This window comes from Sylvia atricapilla, chromosome 3, assembly GCF_009819655.1.
Source record: "Sylvia atricapilla isolate bSylAtr1 chromosome 3, bSylAtr1.pri, whole genome shotgun sequence".
NCBI classification, from domain to species: Eukaryota; Metazoa; Chordata; class Aves; order Passeriformes; family Sylviidae; genus Sylvia; species Sylvia atricapilla.
This window is the reverse complement of record NC_089142.1, coordinates 659,066-679,637: the sequence shown is the minus strand read 5'-3', so window position 1 is coordinate 679,637 and position 20,572 is coordinate 659,066. Positions and strand designations below refer to the sequence as shown.

At 53.4% G+C, this 20,572-nt stretch overlaps 1 protein-coding gene across 1 annotated transcript in view; it reads left to right on the top strand.

The window, feature by feature from the left end:
- The window catches only part of DTNB (dystrobrevin beta), a 177,956-nt gene that overhangs the window by 1,312 nt on the left and 156,072 nt on the right, over positions 1 to 20,572 (top strand). Inside the window, exon 2 of the mRNA XM_066314554.1 lies at positions 9,929 to 10,008. The gene's annotated coding sequence lies outside the window, so the exon portion shown is untranslated. The remainder of the gene's footprint in view (positions 1 to 9,928; positions 10,009 to 20,572) is intronic.

Below are 20,572 nucleotides of genomic sequence, written 5' to 3'. Positions count from 1 at the left end.
GCTCCAGGAGCCTTTGGACGGCGCTGTCAGGCACAGGGTGGGTTTGCTGGGGTGTCTGTGCAGGGTCAGCAGTTGGGCTGGATGGTCCCTGTGGATCCTTCCCAGCACAGCACATTCCGTGACTCTGATGTAGTTGGTGATGACAAGGAAAAGGGACTTAGAGACTTGATCCCGTGGCAGCAGGAGCGTTTCCTTCCCTGCCCAGGGAGTGCAGGAGCTGCAGCATCACCTGCTCTGGGTTCTGGCATCTTCAGTTTATTGCAGAGCAGTGACCCTCACCGTCGTGACTCCACATCGCTGCTCAGCCATCCCGTGGTGAGGAGGATTTAGGGATTAAAAATTAACTCAAGTTTTTTTAAAATCTAAAACATTGCACAAAATCGTCCCCACGAGCATCTCACACCCGTGGCGGTGGCGGTGGCTGTGCCTGTCCTGCCACTTCCCACTCGCAGCTCTTGTGTGGGAAAAGGAAATGCCGCATTTCTGTAACCGTGGGAGGCAGTGTGGGCTGCTTTGGAGCTCAGAGCAGATCTCTGTCCATTCCTCCCTCATTTGGACACCAGGGCTGTTCCCTGCCGTAGGCCTGGACAGACACTTCCACTCCTGGGACAGGAGAGAGGCTCCAGGAGAGGCCCGTGCTGCTGACACAAACTGACAGAGTCGTTCTCCGAGGGCAGTGAGAGGTTTCCTGTGCACTTGGGGCAGTTCTGGCCTCTCCCTGGCTCCTCTCCGAGGGCAGTGAGAGGTTTCCTGCGCACTTGGGGCACTTCTGGCCTCTCCCTGGCTCCTCTCCGGGGGCAGTGAGAGGTTTCCTGCGCACTTGGGGCACTTCTGGCCTCTCCCTGGCTCCTCTCCGAGGGCAGTGAGAGGTTTCCTGCGCACTTGGGGCAGTTCTGGCCTCTCCCTGGCTCCTCTCCGGGGGCAGTGAGAGGTTTCCTGCGCACTTGGGGCACTTCTGGCCTCTCCCTGGCTCCTCTCCAGGGGCAGTGAGAGGTTTCCTGTGCACTTGGGGCAGTTCTGGCCTCTCCCTGGCTCCTCTCCGGGGTTTTCCAGGCTGCTGGAGAGGGGAGGTGCAGGGTGAGGAGGTGACCCCGAGCACTCGCAGGCGTTCAGCTGCCGCTGGAAAGGTTCTTCCAGAGCTCCCCTGGCACTTCCCGACCCGGCCGTGGCTCCAGCCGGTTCCTCCTGCTGCATTTGCCGTGTCCTTGCTGGGCAGGGGTTGGGCACGAGTGGCAGTGCCCGTTCCCGGTGCCATCCCGTGGGAATGTGTCCCTGGGCCGTCCCAGGAGGAGCTGGCTGTGACCCTGGACGTGGAGGGAGGTGGCCCTGGTGGCTCGGGGGTTGACACCTGTCAGTGCCTTAGTTCCATTTCACGGATCAACACCCGCCTTGGGCTCTTTTCTTTCTTTAAGGCTATGGATTCTCTCCGTGCCCGTCTGGGAGCATCTCCGGGGGCACTGAGGGGGAGGAGATTGTTCAGGATAACAATGGCTGGAAAAATCCCTGGAAGTTACTCCCTGAACAGGGATAAAGCCCTGGAAGTTTCGACTGTCCTGCAGCGGGCTGTGGGATGACGGGTGTCAGAAGGGTAAATCCTGGGGAGTTCCTGGGGTGGGATGAGCCTGTCCCGCTGCTGAGGCTCCTTCCCGTTATCCCACAGACGGTAAATCCACCTCCACACGGGATTCACGGTGAAGGGATGAAGGCAGGGGTTGGAACCATTGGACTTTGGTCCCCCATTTAAATTGAAATGAATTTAACCCCGCTGCAGGGAATGGCGGCATCAGAAGTCCAGGATTCCCAAAGCCTGATGTCAGAGTGTTTGTGGCAGGGAAAGGAACCTGATGAGGGAGGAGGTTTCAGTTTCCCTTTTCAGGACCCAGAACTGGAATCAGAGTCTGACCAACACTTCTCTCCCCAGCCCCAAACCCCAGGCTGTGGCACGGGAGGTGCCAGCACGGCTCTGGGGTTCAGCTTTGAGCCAGGCGGGCACCAAGGGAAGGAATTTGGTGTGGGATTTTCCTTCCCCTCCTGCAGTTTACAGGGAAGAGGAGGTTCCAAGCAGAGTTGCACTGGTTGGGGAGTTGGAATTTTATTTTTTCTTCCTTTCTTTTATTTTTTTGGTTGCACAAAACAGCTGCTGGAGCAGCAGTTCCTGGTCAGGTCGTTCCCGGGAGGGATCCTCGGGAGGAATCCTCGGGAAGGAGGCAGCAAAACCCATCCCGGGGCAGGAGGGTGGATTGGGAGCGGCTTTGGGGCTTCTCCCCTGCGGGGACCCTCCGTGCCATGGTCCCTGTGAGCCAGGGGCAGGGTGTCACCGGGGTGTCACCAGGGTGTCACCGGGGTGGCACAGGGACAGGAGCGAACGCAGAGTGTCCTGGGTTGTTTTTAATGAATTCTTCCCTTTGCTGTACGTGCAGAGCGAGTCGAAGAGCTTACAGTAATATATTTTAAGTAATATATATTTTAGTAGCTGAAAAGAGCGGACGAAGGAGGGGTTCGGAGGCGGTGACAGGGAAGCGGGGGCAGTTCCTCGGCCAGGCCACGGGGGTTACTGCAGCACAACTGAAAAGGTTCCGTTCCTGCCATTAATGCAATAAAAAACGGGAATTTTTTCACGAAGAAGCAATCCAATACTGTTTCCCAGAGGCTTTTCCTGTGTGGACAACAGGCCTGTAAACGCAGTTCCAAAAATCCTAAACCTTTGTCTTTTTTGCCTTTTTAAAAGGGACTTCGATTGGGCTTGAGGGTCTGTACAGCAAAATCGAGGTGACACCATTTGAAAATGTATTTTTACACAAATAATATAGAAAAAAAAATTTCATATTTTACATAAGAATTTTAAGTATTTGAAATATGTGTATATATATACTGTATGTACTTCGTATATGCTTTATTTTACATTTTCAATGTATTAAAAAGTATTTGAGCTGGTTGGATCTGAGACGTTTGAAATGTTTGAAAACACAAAAACAAGGGAAAGGAGCTTGGGGAGGGAGAGAGCTGTTGGTGGGAGCTCTGCAGGGAAGAACAAACCCAGAGGTTGGGAAGGCTTCAGCAGTTTGGTGTTACAGGTTTGGGGAGGCTTTAGCAGTTTGGGGGTTACAGGTTTGGGAAGCTTTAGCAGTTTGGGGAGGCTTTAGCAGTTTGGGGTTACAGGTTTGGGAAGCTTTAGCAGTTTGGGGGTTTAGAGGTTTGGGGAGGCTTCAGCAGTTTGGTGTTACAGGTTTGGGAAGCTTTAGCAGTTTGGGGTTACAGGTTTGGGGAGGCTTTAGCAGTTTGGGGTTACAGGTTTGGGGAGGCTTTAGCAGTTTGGGGGTTTAGAGGTTTGGGGAGGCTTCAGCAGTTTGGTGTTACAGGTTTGGGGAGGCTTTAGCAGTTTATTCCCATGGAGGCTCCAGGAGCTGAACACAAACAACCCCAGGGTGGGAGCTCTGTTAAACTGGGAGGTTGTAGGGGAGGGGACAGCTCTTTAGGCAGTGGGAAGAGAACAGGACACGAGTGGAAGGTGGGGTTCCCATCTGGCAAACCAATAGGGAAAAGCAGGGGAGGAGAGCGGCTCACCCGGGCCAGTGGGGCCTCGAGGGCCGGAGAACAGTGTGGAGGGGAGGATTGACAGCCGAGTAAAACGACAGGGAACATCGGAGAACAAGGGGCAGGGTTGGAGCAGGATTGACAGCTGGGTACGAGGGTACAAAGCGGGAGCAAACCAACAACTCGGGGTGGTAATAGAACCAACCATCAGAACAGAACACGCCGCAGCGCTGCGGGAGCCTCTCACTGGGCTGTGGCACACCAAACCTCCACCAGAGCCTCCACGGCAGCTCCAGAGCAGGGGTTTCTTTACTCTGCAGGGCTTTGGGTGCCAATCTCCTCTGCAGGAGCTCTTAGCCCTGGAGTGAATCCTGTCGGGAGTGGGGTCCCACCAGGGCACTGAGAGCGGCCAGGGGGCTGAGCAGACACAGCTCCGTGTGCTGCAAACCCCAGCTCCTCCTGGAGCTCTGCCCTGCAGCCCTGTGGCTGCCACTTTGGGAAGCAGGAGGAGAGCTGGAATGCCTGCAGCCACCCAGGGAGCACAGTTCCCTGCTGAGGGATGCTGGGAGCAGCCTGCACCCAGCCTTTGCCTGCTCTGTGATGCCCTCCTCGGCTCAGGTGAACGCCAAACGACATTTATTCCGTTTAATGCAGTGAGTGGATGAGATCCAAGATCGTGTCTGTAACCCAGAGCTGCCCTCAGCAGCCCTGTCCCTGGGATGTGCAGGGAAGGAAATGAGGTGGGACAAGGAGCAGCGTGAACACCTCGGGGTTAAAGGTACAGAAATGAACCCTGGCAAGACACAGAACTGGTGCTTCTGTATTTAATTGTTACTGGGGTGACCTGCAAAGCCAGACCTGGGCACCAGCTGTCAGAGCTGCTGGGGCAGGATGGGTTTAACCACCTCCTGCACGGAGAGGGTCCTGCTGGGGGGAACACAGCCTGGGAAGGGCTGTCCCTGCTGAGCCTCGGCTGTCCAGAGGGATCCTGCTCCATCCCAGGCCTCCTCTCCTTGCAGCTGAGAGGGAACAGCAGCCTTGGGAACTGTTTTATATTTAAGGTACATGGCTGAGATAAAATACAACATGGCAAAGTGTCGGGGCTGCTGCACTTCCAATGAAACGTTCCTTGTTCCACTGGTGCTGCTGCAGCTCCCAGCCCTTCCCTCCCAGCTCAAAACTCAGCCAATGAACTGCTCTCCCATCCCTTTCAGTTCAGCCTCCTCTGATGCTGATCGTGGATTTTGTAGTGGCAAAACTGGGCTGAGAGTTTCACCTCTGGAGGCCTCTGGGCTCTTTCCAGGCCAGATGCCAGGGATGTGACTCCAGGCCTGTTTCCCCATGGATGGCATTCCCTGTCCCCATGGCATGGCTGCACCTTGAGCTCAGGGACACGGTTTTACTCTGCTGTCCAGAGGTGTCCCAAGGATGAGGCCACAAAACAACTCCACGGCACCTCCGGGCCACTGCCAGCCCCAGGCCTGTCACAGGCTGTGACAGTCACACTGCAAACAGAAAGTGCTGGGGCTGTGCAGCAAAGGCACCTGCAGGTCACTGAGAGGAATTCTGGGCATTGAAACCAGCCCAGGAGCAACCCCTGGGGACACATGTGGGTATATATATATATATATTTTATATATATGTATAAAATCCCACCCAAGTGTCTCAGAGGGGGATCCCAGGGCTGCTCCCAACAGCCCTTTCCCAAGCTGCCACTGGAATATCCGTGCCTTCAGGATGTGACACCAAACAAAATCCTTCCCTGTGGCTCATGTCCTACCACATGTCCTGCTCCTCTTCCTCCCACAACGGCCTTTGGGAATGGATGCAGGATCCTGGAGTTCCTGGGCACTGGACACACTGTTCCTCCAGCATGGTCCATCCTCTGCTCGTGGGTAAAGCTCAAATCCTGCTGAGGATGCTTTTCAGGGCTTTCCTTCTGCCTTCCCCTGACAGGGAACTGCACTTCCCTGGTTTTACAAGCTGTGGGCATCTCTCCGATTTTCTTTGGGCACATTTTAAGGGGAAAACATTGCTTTATTGCTTAGCCTTAATAAATTCTGCATTTCCCTCACTTCTTGGGGTCCCCAGGAATACTTCGGGAGCGTGGAATTGTAGATTTGGGGAAAGAAAGAAACAAAAAGAAACTTCTATCAATCAAGTGACAGGAACTCGATTCCCTTTAAATGGAGGGATTCAGGGAAACACGTGTGTGAGCAACTCACCTGATTTCTGACAGGAAACCTCTGAATGCACTTAACAACTCGGTAAATTCAACAGCATGGAGCAATGTGCAAGAGCCCGGGATTTCTTTTCCCTGAATACATTCAAAGTATCATCAACTCTGTATTTTAAGAATGGAAGGGGTTGGAGACCTGCCAGTGGGACTAATCCGCCCCAGCCCCCACGTGGCACCGCTAGACTTTAATTTATTCTCCGTTTTAATCCGTGTGACTAATTAATGACTCTATCTCGTCGTTCGGTAAGTAAACCCGTTTTTCCCCGAGCCAGGCCGAATTCCCCTGGGACCCTTGGGAAGAAGGAGGATGGGCACAGCTCTCAGAGGAGAGAGAAGCCCGAAGTCCCAGAGTCAGAGGCATAAAGAAATAACTAAAGCCATGGCACCATCTGGTGTTTTTCCAGCTTCCAGCACTTCTCCCTGCAGCCCACGGCAGACGGCTTTTCCAAAGGCTGCCGCGTTTAGGATGGAAATGCCGCCAGCAGGAACGATGCCAGAAATGCATCCCCTCCCTGACTTGGTCCCGGTGCCACCCACGGGCTTGGCTGCGGAATTCCGGGACAAACCTCGCACCGTCACTGGCACAGACAGCTCGGGATACGAGCATCCATCCCCACAGCGGCAGCTCCGGGCAGCACTGTCCCCTCTCATTTCCCATCTCCTGCCAAACCCTTCCCTCCCACCCGCGCACACCGGGAGCGATCCCTCCTCTGCACACTGGGGGCAGGAATTGTGCTCCCGTGCTGCGGGCACGGACAGCGCTGTGCAGGAATTTCCCCAGGGCAGAGGAGCCCCAGCAGAGCCCGTGCTGCCGGCTGTGCTCAGGAAACGCTGCCGGCGCTGTTGGTGCGGCCAGCGAGGCCGGCAGGAACATCCCCAGTGCCCACGGAATGCTGTGATCCCCACGGAACATCCCAGCGGAGCAGGGGACAGCCGCTGTGGCTGCGGTGGGACACGGCCGGAGCTGTGAGCAGCCTGCCCTGGAGCAGGGGACACGTCCTGCAAAGGGACAGTCCCAGCAAGGCTAAGGTGCCCTGCCAGCCCACAGAAACACCGATCCACGGAATGCTTTGGGTGGGAAGGGACCTTCCAGAAACTCCAGTGTCACCCTCTGCCATGGCAGGGCCACCTCCCACTGTCACAGGGTCACCTCCCACTGTCCCAGGGTCACCTCCTGCTGTCCCAGGGTCACCTCCCACTGTCCCAGGGCCACCTCCCACTGTCCCAGGGTCACCTCCCACTGTCCCAGGGGCTCCAACCCCAGTGTCCAGCCTGGCCTTGGGCACTGCCAGGGATCCAGGGGCAGCCCCAGCTGCTCTGGGCACCCTGTGCCAGCCCTGCCCACCCTGCCAGGGAACAATTCCTGCCCCAGATGCCATCCAGCCCTGCCCTGGGCACTGGGAAGCCATTCCCTGTGTCCTGTCCCTGCAGCCCTTGTCCCCAGTCCCTCTGCAGCTCTCCTGGAGCCCCTTTAGGCCCTGGAAGATGCTCTGAGCTCTCCCTGGAGCCTTCTCCTGTCCAGGTGAGCACCCCCAGCTCTCCCAGCCCGGCTCCAGAGGGGCTCCGGCCACGAAACTGAGGGGACAGCGCTGAGCAATGGCTGTGGCTGGGCGCTGAGGAGACGGCCGCCGCTCACAGCTCTGAGGGGACTGTCCTGAAGGATGGCTGCTGTTCACAGCTCTGAGGGACAGAAATGGCTGACAAGGTGCTGAGGGACAGCCATGGCTCACACGGTGCTGAGGGGACAGCCATGGCTCATGGTGCTCAGGGGACAGCCATGGGTGACACGGTGCTGAGGGGACAGCCATGGCTGACACGGTGCTGAGGGGACAGCCATGGCTCAAGGTGCTGAGGGGACAGCCATGGGTGACACGGTGCTGAGGGGACAGCCATGGCACACACGGTGCTGAGGGGACAGCCACGGGTGACACGGTGCTGAGGGGACAGCCATGGCTTACAGCGCTGAGGGGACAGCCATGGGTGACACGGTGCTGAGGGGACAGCCATGGGTGACACGGTGCTGAGGGACAGCTATGGATGACACGGTGCTGAGGGGACCGCCATGGCTCACACGGTGCTGAGGGGACAGCCATGGGTGACACAGTGCTGAGGGACAGCCATGGCTCATGGTGCTGAGGGGACAGCCATGGCTCATGGTGCTCAGGGGACAGCCATGGGTGACACGGTGCTGAGGAGACAGCCATGGGTGACACGGTGCTGAGGGGACAGCCATGGGTGACACGGTGCTGAGGGACAGCCATGGCTCACAGGGTGCTGAGGGGACAGCCATGGGTGACACGGTGCTGAGGGGACAGCCATGGGTGACACGGTGCTGAGGGGACAGCCATGGCTCACACGGTGCTGAGGGACAGCCATGGGTGACACGGTGCTGAGGGGACAGCCATGGCTCACACGGTGCTCAGGGGACAGCCATGGCTCACACGGTGCTGAGCGGTTGCCGCTGAGGGATGCCGCAGAAAGGACAGCCATGGGTGACACGGTGCTGAGGGGACAGCCATGGCTTACACCGCGCTGAGCGGACGGTGCTGAGGGACAGCCATGGCTCACACGGTGCTGAGCGGTTGGCGCTGAGGGATGGCGCAGAAGGCACAGCCATGGTTCGGACGGCGCTGAGCGATGCCGCAGAAGGGACAGCCATGGCTCGGATGGCGCTGAGCGATGCCGCAGAAGGGACAGCCATGGCTCGGACGGCGCTGAGGGATGGCGCAGAAGGCACAGCCATGGCTCGGACGGCGCTGAGGGATGCCGCAGAAGGGACAGCCATGGCTCAGATGGCGCTGAGGGATGGCGCAGAAGGGACAGCCATGGCTCGGACGGCGCTGAGCGATGCAGCAGAAGGCACAGCCATGGCTCGGACGGCGCTGAGCGATGCCGCAGCAGGCACAGCCATGGCTCGGACGGCGCTGAGCGATGCCGCAGAAGGCACAGCCACGGCCCAGAGACTCCCCCACGCCGGCCCGGCCATCGCTCCGCGCTCCCCGCTCCCCTCAGGCGGCCCCAGCCCCTCAGCGCGGGCCGGGGGCGGGGCCGCCCCCTCGGCGTCTCGCGCTGCGCCTGCGCGGTCCCGCCGCGCCCCGGGGTGAGCGCCGAGCGGCGCGCGCGCGCTGCGGCGGGGAGCGGCAGCGCGCCAGGGGACGCCGCGCGCCGATTGGCTGAGGGGCGCGCGGAGGCGGGGCCGGGCGGGCGGGGATTGGCGGGGGGCCGCGAGCCCCCGGCGGAGGCGGGCTCTGATTGGCCGGCGCCCCGCGCGGCGGCGGCCGGGAGCGCTGGAGCGCGGCGGCGGCGGCTGAGGCCGGCCCTGGAGCCCGGAGCCCCGGCGGCGGCTGAGGTACGGCTGGGGGCGGCGGGGCCCTGAGGGGACAGCCGGGAGGGGACAGCGCCCGGCCGGGCAGGCGGCACCGCGCTGGGGCCGTGGGCCGCTGCTTCGGCCGTGCCCTGCTGTTCCGGCCGCAGAACGGCTGCTGGCAGGGAACCGGAATGTGCGGGCTGCATTGCTGTGGGGTTACCGGGATACCCGGAATGTGCAGGCTTCATTGCTTTGGAGGATACCCGGAATGTGTAACTCCAATTGCTGTGGTGTTAACGGCATACCCGGAATGTGCGGGCTCCGTTGCTGTGGGGTTAACGGGACACCCGGAATGTGCAGGCTGCATTGCTTTGGAGGATACCCGGAATGTGTAACACAAATTGCTTTGGAGGACACCCGGAATGTGTAACACCAATTGCTGTGGTGTTAAGGGAATACCCGGAATGTGTAACACCAATTGCTTTGGGGTTACCGGGATACCCGGAATGTGCAGGCTGCATTGCTTTGGAGGATACCTGGAATGTGTAACACCAATTGCTTTGGTGTTAACGGGACACCCGGAATGTGCAGGCTCCATTGCTTTGGAGGATACCCGGAATGTGTAACACCAATTGCTTTGGAGGATACCCGGAATGTGTAACACAAATTGCTTTGGGGTTAACGGGACGCCCGGAATGTGTAACACCAATTGCTTTGGGGTTAAGGGGAGCAGCCGCCAGGGCAGAAGCAGCACCGTGGCTGTGAAATAAGGCAGTGTAACTTCTCCGTGGAAAACCTCTGCTTTGTTGGAGGAAAAGCTCACTTGGTGGTTTTTTGTATCTCTTTAGGTTGTCGTTTAAATGTCTGAAGAAGGAAGTGAGCCCAGGACAGTGGAAGTTGCCCTGAGAGACTTCTCAGTGTGATTCAGGTAACGGGATCTGTTGAGATTGACTGTGGTACTGACCTTAAAATCTTGTGTTTTGTATGTTCACTTGCCTGCTTCTTCCACTCAGGAAACTGATACTGACATTTTTCATTTCTGACAAACTCGGCAGAAGCAGTGACTTCTGCATTTTCTGTCATGTGTTGGGCACGTGAAAAGATGGGATCAGGTAAAAAGATGGAACCTTCTGTTTCAATTGTGTTTGTGTGCAACACATCCCTCATCTGGGGAAGGTGAATCACAGAATTACGGAATGCTTTGGGTGGGAAGGAACTTTAAACATTTAATTCCACCCCTCCTGCCGTGGGACACCTTCCCCTGTCCCAGGGTGCTCCAAGGTGGCCTTGGGCACTGCCAGGGCCCCAGGGGTGGCACTGAACTCCCCTTTAAGGTCCCTCCCCACTCAAACCTTTGCTCACTGTCTGCTGCAGCTGCCCACTGACAAACCAGGTGCCTGATGCAGCGGTTCAGAAGGTCACAGGTTTCAGTTCCAGGTTTCCTCTGAGCCTTAAATGCTTCCCTGTGTGTGTAGGATGCTGCTCCAGAGGTCTCTGCCTTAGGCCTTTTCCTGGACTGCTCCCCTGGGAAATCCTCTTTGGGTTTCTGCTTGTTCTGTCATCCTGCACAGGATTTTTCTTGTTCTGGGGCTGCTGGGGCCACCCCAGAGCTGCTGCTGGGTCAGTCCCAAGGGAGCAGCTCCTGGGCTGTCAGAGCTGGTTCCTGCCAGCTGCAGAATTCTGTGTTTAAGGAGACACATCCAGGACCTCCTGTGAGCTCCATGGGACACCCTCATTGTTCCCTGCAGTTGCTGTGGTGCTGAATGCAGCCAGCATTGTCCCAAACTCCCCGGGTTTGGAGCAGGCTGGGGGAGTTTGGGAACAGTAAATGGCTTTATTTGCTGGCTGTGTTACAGCTGAGGCAGTCAGGCCTCTGCTTTATCCCAGGACCCCACAGCAGTAAATGTTCTGGGCAGTGCTGGCTGCTGGAGAGGCTTTAGGAAGGAGCCATAATGAAAGGAAAAGGGCTTTTGCAGCGACAGCTGTAAAAATGGAACTTTTCCCCACGCAGCACAGGTGAAGGGGCAGTGAGAACTTGGAGCCCTGGGTGGATTTAAGGGTTGTGCAGCCCTTCAACCAAGGTGGATGTTGTAGCAGAGCTTTAATCCATCCCAACGAGGCGGATCTTTGTCCTGGGGTGACTCTGTGATGTTTGTGTCCCCAGCTCTCTGCTCTGTGTGTGCTGTAGGCTGAGTTGTGCACCTTTCAGGCTGGTTCTGAGGGTGAAGCAGGGCAGGAATCAGAGTGCAGTTTGGTTGGAAAAGCAGCCCTCACTCCTCTGCACTCCTGTTCTGGGACTGTTCAGCTGAGGCACAGACAGCAGTGGACAGGAATCCTTTTTGCTCTGACTTTAGCCAGCTGAGGCAGAGAAGCTCCCTGGACTGTTTGTTTTGGTTTTTTTTTCCTTTTTCTTGTATGTTTAAACCTGCTGTGGACTGAAAAGCCCCGAGGAGGACCCAGGGCTGGCACCTGGACCTTGTGTCAGCACCAGAGGAGCTGAAAAGGGACAGAGGGAGCTGAGCTGCAGCCCCTGGCAGGGACTTGTGAATTTACCATCTTCCTTCAGAGTAACAAAAGATTTTATGGTTTCGTTTATTCATTCTTTAGGCCTGTGGGCACTTTGTTTGTAAAATAAATCGTGTTTTTTTCCACTTTTCTCCCAGGGAGTTCTTTCCTGGAGCAGTTGGAGGAGGGGCTGCTTGGGTCTGCTCCCCAGAGGGACCCTATTCAGGGCTTTTCTCCCAAATCTGCCCTAAACCAGGACAATGTTCTGAGTTGTGCAGCCCCTTTAACCCAGGTGGATGTTCTCAGCTGTCTGCTGTGGAAGCTGGGGCAGGTTTTGAGGAGGGAAACAGCCAGTTTGGAAGTTTAAAAGGCAGTTTTAAGGCAGGCTTTGGGGCTGGGTTGCTGCCTGAAGCAGCCTGAGCTCAGCCTGCCTGTGTGGGCTGCTCTGGGGGGGCTTAGAGAGCCTAAAATGGGATTCAGCTAAGGTGATTCAGGTGAGGATTTGAATTCATAACCTTTTTATTACGTTAATTATTTCCCTTTTGGTGCCAGGGAGAAGAATCTGTGATTTTATTGTCTCTGGTTCATTGTTCAAACAGGTTTCTATTTATAAGCTGTACCTGTATTTAAATAGCTCCATGGGCCTTTCCCAGTCCTGTGGGCTTTAGGACTGAAGTATTTTAACTTCTCAGCTGTGCTTAAGTAATACAGATTTATTAAAAAACTTACATAATGAAGAGTTTCAGGCAGCCTAGATCTGCAAGAAATAGTAGGAGACCTTAAAATTCCACAGCAGGCAGCACATTCTGCTTGGCCACGTGTTTCTGTGGGAACAAAGGGAATTATGGCAGCAGGTGCCAGTTCATCACTGGATTTTAAAAGAGTGGGATGTCTAAAGGAAGTGCTGTGGTTATAAAAAGATTAAAATCATAGTAGTTTTAAGTAGTTACTGGCTGGTTGTGAGGTGAGGCGTTTTTCAGTCTCAGTGCAGCTCTTCACTTTGTTTGGTCAAAGGCTGGCCTCAGTGCTCCTGGGTGAGTCTGTGGTTCTGAGGTGGGGAGCAAAGGGGTGTAAAACCAACAGGGAGGGAGCTGAGGCCTTAACTTCATTTCTTTCTAATTATTTTTTTTTTTTAAACAGGAAGTGCCAAAACTAAGGGATAAAAACTCTGTAATTTTCCAGAAGCAATGGCAAGCGCCATCAGCTGGACTTTTACTTCAGGCTTATGTTGTTCCTGTGGAAAGAAACCCCAGTTTGTAGGAGCAGGGAGGAGCACTTTTGAGGAAGGTGCTGTGTGTGTCTGAGTCCAGGCTGTCAGACCTGTGTGTTATTCACTTCCCAGTGCCTGGGGCAGGGAGATTTTAAATTAACGGCGATTAATTTAAATTAATGGCAATTTAATTTCGATCAATGGCAATCCCTGCTCCTGTCCCCTTTCAGTAACAGCTAACACTTCACAAACTTCCAGTTATTTTAGGTTAGACCTGTGGAGCTGCTGAGGAAGATTGCACCTGTAAGTGACTGCAGGAGGTGAAATGAATGAATGAAACCTCAGCAGTCAGTTGTGATGGGGAAGCAGCTCCTGTGCCCAGGTGTTGACTGGAATTTCCCTGCTGCCACAGGAAATTCCCTGTGTGGTGTCTGGGTTCAGGGGGGAAAGGGCAGGAATGCAGCTCAGAACCCCCCTGATATCACTATATTTATTATATTTATTATATTATATTTATTATATTACAGCAGTCAGGTGCAGAGGCACTTGGGGAATTCTCTCCTGCAGAGAGAGTTGGAGTTTGACTCTTTCTCTTGGCCAGATTTAGTGTAGTGGTTTCAGTGCCCTTTCTTCTGGAGGTAGGATTAGGGAAAAAAAAGGCAAAACAGGTTTAACTTAAAGGCCAACAAATAGATTTATTAACACACACACACGCTAAAAGAAGAAAATGAGAATTAAAAGGCAACTTTCAGAGTACTCTTCTTCCTACTACAAAGTGTTTGCTTTTTTACAAACAACAAAGGGACAAAACTTATGGCCTTTGGTCACTTTTACCATTTAAAATAATCTTTTCTCAGTTCTTTAGGAGAGGAGCTTCTCTTCAGACTTCTCTGGAGGTTCTTTACTGGCAGCACAGAGCAGTTCCTGTGCCTCTGAACTCTGAGCTGCTTCTCTGAGGTTTCTCTTGGAAAGAGAACCTTTCTCAGGTTCTTCAACACTGCACGTGGGTCATGGCTGCTTAGTTGGAGTGCTGTTTAAGGATGCTGCTTTTAGTATAAAACAGAGATTTTTTTTTTTTCATTCCATCTCCAAAGTCTCTAAAACCAGAGCTCTCCTTTTTTCTTAGGAGCAAAGGGCTTCACGTCTCTTCTTCTGCTTAAAATTCTCCATTAAATCTTAATTCTAGCACTCTCTAACTTTGAACTGGAGCTCTGTATCTCCTCTAAACAGCATTTATTCTTTTTATGAGTGTATCAGTGCTGAGAGGGAAGGCTTTGCCAGGTTCTTTTGGAAGCACTGAGTGCTCACAAATCACCTCCACAAAAAAACCAGTTTTCCCTTCCCGAGAGGGAGGGGTAAGCCCTTCATTAGACTATTTCCAGCTTCTCACTGCTCCAAACCCCTCCTGGAATATTTCACTTGTCTTACCCAACAGGGGCACAGCTTTAGTTCTGTTTTGTCTGGAGGGAACCCGTGTTAAAAGTTTGGCAAGGCTTTGAAAGAAGCCTCTGATGAGATATTGTTACTTGTTCCATCTTTGTTTAACTTGGAGCCGGTACAATCCTGAGCAGTTTCTGACCAGGGGCAGCTGAGGTTCTTGGGCTCACCCTGGGGCCTGGACCTGGGGTTTTTCCTGGAATCACAGAGTGATTTGGGTTGTAAAAGCCCTCTGACTCCATCCTGTGCCCAATCCTCATTTTGTCACTGAGGGTCACATCCAGGAGTCCTGGGACACTCCAGGGATGGGGATCCAAACTTCCCCCAAGGCCTGAGCAGCCTTTCCCTGGGGAAATTCCTGCTGCTGTCCCCCCTGAGCCTGCCCTGGCCCAGCCTGAGGCCATCTCCCCTTGTCCTGTCCCTGTGCCCTGGGAGCAGAGCCCGAGCCCCCCTGGCTGTCCCCTCCTGGCAGGGAGTTGTGCAGAGCCACAAGGTCCCTCCTGAGCTCCTTTTCTCCAGCCTCAGCCCCTTTCCAGCTCCTCAGCCTCTCCTGGGGCCCCAGCCCCTTCCCAGCTCCCTCTAATGCCTCAAATTCCAGCTTTCACATGTTCCAGGTTCTGCCCTGCATCGGTGTGTAACTCTGAATTTCAGTGTTGGCTCCTCACAGCTCAGAACAATCCTGTCCCAGCCCCAGTTTTCCTCCAGAGAGGCTCAGGAACAAGAAGAAAAAGCAGCACTTCTTACAGAGTATTTGAAACAGGGTGGATCCATTTCTCCAGCCAACAGGGATTGTGTGAGGGAGGAGCTGCAGGAGGGATTTCCAAAATAAAACCAACAGGGAGGATCCTGCTGGAGGAGACCAATGGGGCATCGAGGAACATGGAAACTTCTGGACCTAAGGGTGGCCTTGGCCATGGATTGACAACTTTGGGAGGAGTTGGGACACTGAGGACTGACAGGGAACTTTCCAGAACAAAGGGCAGGGATTGGGGAGGATTGCCATTGAGGTTAGATGGGGCAAAAGGCAGTTTGGGCAGCGATAGACAATTCAGAGAGGGAATAAACCTGGGCAGAACTGGAGCAAACCATCCAAAGAAAACAGAGAGCATACAATAAAGACAAACACACCACCACAGTAACCTGGAGCTGTCATTGCACCATTAACCCCAATATGGAAATGGGTCAAAACTTAAAAAAGGGTGACAACTCATCCATCTGGGCTGGAGCCACGGCCAGACTCTTGTGCTGCCCAAGGTGTATCCTTCAAAGACCTTTTAACAAATCCCTGCTTTACTCCTTTAGCTCTGTGCAGCCTCTGCTCCTCTGCAGGCATTGATTCGTTAAAAAATATGGATATTGATCTAATACCAATATCCAACTCTGACAGACAAAGACTCTCTAACAGTTTGAAGTTAGAAAGTGTGTGTTTATTACACACCAGGCAGTGTGTGGGATAGCTCCCAAATACACACCACAATTTACAGATGCTCACAGGGTCTTTTTATGTCCAAAAGTGTTGAATACCCAAAACACAAATGCATATTCATGACTCTGCTCCATCCCATTCCCCGCTTCGTATGGTAATTAGCCAAAAAGCAATTAGTTTGTTCTTTGAAATGGGTCGGTGGTCCTTTTTAGGGGGTGGGGTCTCAAAATGATGAAGTAAGATGGGTCTTCCTCGCTTTGCCTTTTTAACCTTTTAGTGTTGGTGACACTTGGATCCTGTTTTCTCAAGACTCTCTGATTTATGATCACATTGTGTTCTTGGAGTCTATTGATTAAAGTCTCCTGATTTATCGGTTCCTTAAATCCGGCTTATGTTAAAAAAAGGAAGTTTACCTCAGCAATGTCTAGTTAGTAAAAGGGGAGTCTACGTGCTAAAGTCTTTTATTCTTCAAAATGTAAAGGGAAGTCTACGTCAGCAAGTCCACGTCTAATTCTTTAACTAAAGTCCTTAATTCTTTAAAATTAATATCTCAGCATCACCTCAGCTGCTCCTGGGGCTCTGTTCCCATCCTGCAGCATTCCCTGGGCTTGCTGTGACCCCTGGCCCCATGCAGCCTGTCCTGATCCCTGTGCAGAGCTCTCTGTCCCCAGCACATCCCCATCCCAGCCCTGGGGTGACCCTGGGGTGGCCCTTGGTGGCCTCCATCCCTGTGTCCACACCACCCATGGTGCCCATTCCCAGCTGGATCCCTCCAGCCCCAGGGTGTGCCCAGCCAGGAGTGTCCCTGTCCCAGGTATTCCCAGCCCCTGAGGGCTCTGTGTCCTGCAAACCAGGGAAAAGCTCCCAGTTCCAGCAGGAATGGCAGGAAAGCTTTTCTGTTTCAATATTTGGGGGGTTTTTTTGCCTCTCCTGCATTATTTGGGCAGGTTTTTTTTGCAGAATCTTCCAGAGCAGCTTTGGATCCACTTTTGGATTTATGGAGAGAACAAAAAAAAAAAAAAAAAAAGAAACCATTGACCTGTTCAGAATTTCACTGCAGAGCTGTAATCACTGGGAAGTTACAATCCACTGCTTGGTTCTTGTCCAAGTGTTGGTTTTACTCCCACCCTCTGAGGCTGGAGCCACTTTGGGGTTGCAAAGATCTTGCACAATCATCTGAGTCCAGGACATGTGAAAACATGAGGAAAAACCCCAGACCTTTGTGGTTTGGGGAAGCTGCTCCTGGAAGGAGCTTCCCAGAGATGCTCCTCTTCTTGCTGGACATGCAGAAATAACATTTTGGGGTATTTTTCATACTTCTGTGCACAGTTGCTTTTGCTTCAGTTACTGATTCTATCAATGATGGGAGCAGAGTTTTAAATGTTAAAGATAAATTAGAAGAATAGTCAGAAGTGGTTAAAATGGGCTTTAAAAGATGTTGCCAATCTACTCAAGTAAATAATAAAGGTTTGTCTCTTTGAGGGGTCAGATGTGTCCCCTGAAATCACTTTGGGTCACTCTTCCTAGGAAAGGGCACAGGGGAACAAAGGAGTGTTTTTGATTAATTATGTTTGACTGCTGAGGAAAGGGACTCGGAAAATGAGCCAGGAGAAGAAAGAAATTAATGAGAAACGAATCAGGTATTTTGGATAGACAGAGGGAGGGGATTAAATCAGTAATTGTGGGGTCCTTGTTCAGAGTAGGACAGAAAAGGAAAAATACTTTGTGTTTTTATTATTTATTATTTTTATTTTTATTTATTATTATTATATTATATTTTATTTATTATTTATTATTTATTTATTATTTATTATTTTTATTATTGTGTTAAACTTTGTGTTGTTATTGAAATCTGTGATGGACGAATATAAAGACTTTTATTTCATAAGTTTAATTTTATACTTGAACAAAGCATTGATGGCAGTTCAGAAATGATTTTAGGTAATTTCAGTCAAATGCCAGTTGAAGGCAGGTGAGTTCAGAAGCTCAGGAAAATGCCAAAGCAGAGGGACAGCAGTAACTTTTTCTGCCAGCACAGGTTTGCCCTCAGCTTCTAGTCAACACCTTCATCCCAGTTCTGTTATTTATTAGGTACATTTTTAAGAGTGAGTGAACTGACAGGGAGAAAGCTTTGCCTTGGAGCACCAGGAATGGCAGGAAAATGGAAAAAGTCACAAGAATGGCAGAAAGTCACTGAGGCTCCTTCCCTGTGTCAAGCAGAACCATGCCCCAAAGTGGTTTTGTGATTTAATTACAAGTTATTCCTGACCATAAATAGCTGTGGGCACGGTTTTATTCTCATGCAGCAACTGCAGTTTAATCAGTGACATCAAATATCATTTCTAATGACGTGCAACACCAAGAATGTGAACCAAGTCAGATTTAATAAGTGCTGAATGAACTTTCCTTGCTCTGCTCCTGCCCTTGGCCAGGAGGCTGTGGCTCAGTGCAGACCAGTGTCTGGGCTTGGGCACCAAACCCTAAAGGTCAGAACCTCCTCTGGACTGTTCCTGACAGAATGGAACAAAATTCAGTGACCCAAACCCGTCTGTGGGGATTTCCTGAGCTGTGCTCTGGAGCTGTGCTCACCTCCAGCTCATGAGCTCCAGCGAGAGCCAAAGCTGCTAAGGAGAGTCCTGTAATCTTGGCTGAACCTGGGGGACACAACCAGGGCTCTCTGGGGGCTGCCAGCATCTCCCTGCAGCCAGAGAGCTGCAAATCTCACTGCTGTGCTGGCACAGGGCTCTGGGAGAGAGAAAAGGCGTCCAACAGGAAAAATGTGAGTTCATTAAAGCTCTTTTCCATGGTGGCTGAGTGTAGAATTTCCCCCAGTAGCTGGATTTGTGAGTTGTCTTTGCTGTGAACTGTGTCAGAGGGTGCTCCTGAGGCCACACAAGTGTTGTACCTGTGCAGAAGGAGAGAAGGTGAAAGGATGGAGGGAAATGATAAACCTGTGGAAGTTTCCATCAGACACACTCAGCTGCGCTTTTCCCAGGTACTGCATTGTTGGCTGCTTTTAGCTGAAGGTCGTTCTTCCAGAAGGATTTCCCAAGAACTGGATTTCTGACCCTGGCAGTGCCCAAGGCCAGGCTGGACAGGGCTTGGAGCCCCTGGGACAGTGGGAGGTGACACTGTGACAGTGGGAGGTGACCCTGGGACAGCGGGAGGTGACCCTGGGACAGTGGGAGGTGGCACTGGGATAGTGGGAGGTGACACTGGGACAGTGGGAGGTGGCCCTGGACAGTGGCAGGTGACCCTGGGACAGTGGGAGGTGACCCTGGGACAGTGGGAGGTGTCCCTGGGACAGTGGGAGGTGACACTGGGACAGTGGGAGGTGGCCCTGGGACAGTGGCAGGTGTCCTGCCATGGCAGGGGTGACACTGGATGGGCTCTGAGGTCTCTCCAACCCAACCAAACCCATGCTGGGTCTCTCTATTTGGGAGCTTTCCCCTCCTGTGAGCAGCCCTCTGGGGAATTCCTGCCTGCCACATCATTCCACGGTGTGTTTCTGGCTCTTTGCTCCTGGATTTTGGCTGCAGGTTTTTTTTTTTAAAAAAAGCGACAAGTCAGCAACCAACCAAACAAATCCAACCCCCAAATCCTCACCAAACCCCAAAGGCAGCCTTCCAAGAACCCAGCCTAACAACCCAAACCAGCTCAGGCCGAGCTGCTCTCTCCCCTCCCTCTTTTGGGAGCTGAGCACTGTCATTTGCATCCCAAACATAGTTGCAGTTCTTGTGGGTTTGGTTCACTCCTGTTTTAGCTGGAGAGACACTCCCCATGTTCCTTTTCCCAGCCTCATCTCCGGGGGATCCTCCTGTGCCTCGTGGCTCAGGGATTAAAAACAGGTTTGCCGATTATTCTCATCCAGCCTCATTTCCACCACTTCTCCAAGTATTTGGCAGTGAGGGGGGAGTTGGGCTCTTTTCCCAGGGAACTGGGACAGGAGGAGAGGAAATGGCCTCGGGCTGGGCCAGGGCAGGCTCAGGGTGGATTTTGGGAACAATTCCTCCCTGGAAAGGCTCTGCAGCCCTGGAGGTTTGGGGTCCCCATCCCTGGAGGGGTTTAAAGCCCTGGGGATGTGGCCCCTGGGGACATTGGCAGTGGTGGCCTGGGGAGGGTTGGGCTCAGTGGGGTTTTCTCACCTGAACAATTCTGTGTTTCCACTGCTGCCTTCTCTCCTCACTCTGTTCAGAGGGTGAGCCCTGCCCAGATCCTCCCCGGGCTCTTTCCCCCTCTCACTCTGGGGCAGGGAAGAAGCAGCTCCTGAGTCCCAAGAATGCCTTTGATGGGCTTGGGGCTGAGCTCCAGGGCTGAGCTGTTCCCCCGGGGAAAAGCACAAACCTTCTGCTCCTTGTGAGCCAGGAGGAGTCTGGAGGAGAGGCTGAGGGGCTGGAAAGGGGGTGAGCCTGGAGAAAAGGAGCTCAGGAGGGACCTTGTGGCTCTGCACAACTCCCTGCCAGGAGGGGACAGCCAGGGGGGGTCGGGCTCTGCTCCCAGGGCACAGGGACAGGACAAGGGGAGATGGCCTCAGGCTGGGCCAGGGCAGGCTCAGGGGGGACAGCAGCAGGAATTTCCCCAGGGAAAGGCTGCTCAGGCCTTGGGGGAAGTTTGGATCCCCATCCCTGGAGCGTCCCAGGAATCCCTGGAGGTGACACTCAGTGACAAGGTGGGAATCAGGTTGGACTCGATGCTCTGGGGGAGTCTTTTCCTGCTGAAGGATTCTGGGATGATGGAGAGAGCAGATCCCTCCCTCAGGTCTCATTTCAGGGGCAGCTCAGCCCCTCCTTTTCCTTGCAGGGGTGACACTGAACTCGTGTGAAATGGAGCTGTGTCTGTCTGGGTCCCTCTGGCCTCTTCATCCAGGAATTCTCTGGCACCCTGGGGTGCTGTGTCCAGGCAATGACCTGGAGC